Source organism: Monopterus albus, unplaced genomic scaffold, assembly GCF_001952655.1.
Source record: "Monopterus albus unplaced genomic scaffold, M_albus_1.0 scaffold60.1, whole genome shotgun sequence".
NCBI classification, from domain to species: Eukaryota; Metazoa; Chordata; class Actinopteri; order Synbranchiformes; family Synbranchidae; genus Monopterus; species Monopterus albus.
Window position 1 is genome coordinate 2,238,804 of NW_018127940.1, and position 1,007 is coordinate 2,239,810.

General features: G+C 41.5%; 1 protein-coding gene across 4 annotated transcripts in view; it reads left to right on the top strand.

Annotated features, from left to right (window-relative positions):
• The window catches only part of parga (poly (ADP-ribose) glycohydrolase a), a 21,188-nt gene that overhangs the window by 10,449 nt on the left and 9,732 nt on the right, over nucleotides 1–1,007 (top strand). The window lies entirely within an intron of this gene.

Below are 1,007 nucleotides of genomic sequence, written 5' to 3' on the forward strand. Positions count from 1 at the left end.
TAGCCATCTGCTTTCCGTTGGGGGTTGAGCAGTTTTATTTTACGAATCTGGGATGGTCATTTTGATTATCTGGGAGTTGGTTCACATTAATCCCTTAAACCTCCTTATTTTATCTCAACCTTAAATGTAATCTCGTCTGTATAAGTGCATGATATCTGCCTCCACATCAAATGATAGTGGCAGTCTAAGTGACAAGGTCTTTGTAATGATGTAAGCATTGATTCCAGTTGCAGGGCTGTCTGCTTCAGACCCGTACCATCACTTTATTACAGGCACTTGGGCCTGCCTTCACTATCAGCATTTCTGCCTTAAGCAGAATACAGAAAGAAACAAGAAGAGTAAAAAAAAAAAGTCTTGGTGTTTCTGAGAAGATGAGACAAGACAACCAATGCAGTCCAGAATGGGCTCTGGATCGTTACTGGCCCCCCCTTTCCCTCCGTAATTGAGGGAGTGTCCATCACTTTGCTTATTGGCTACAGTAGCGCTCTGTCTTCGACAAGTATAGCAGCAAGCAATCTGCTGATTGCTGTTTTGGCAGAGCTGTCAAGGTTTGTCCTCTGTTAAGTGATGGATACATTCGAGTGGGAGGAAAGAAGGCAGGAGACTTTTCTCTTTAGCTTGTGTTTTCCTCTGTTTGAGATGAAAATGACATAGGAGACCTGTTTAACAGTTAGTCAACAATGAAAGCTCATTAAATCCTCTTTTTGGCCCACCTCATCTGCAAGAAGACAGACCTAATTGGTAATGGTAAAACTGTCAGACCTTGTCTCCTGGTGCAGGTTACATTGGGTAAGAGCCATTAATTAATATGACTATCCTTGAAAATGAAGATGCTGCATTATGTGTTGTAACTAGATCCTTCATAATTAGTTTCCCATCTCTCCCTCAGCAAGGTGTTTTTTATGGCTTTACTGGAAATCTCACCCACATCCACATGTGTATGACTTACACTATGTCATAGGCTGGTTGTTCTCAAGGGTGTATTATGACAATTTGACACTTTAGGA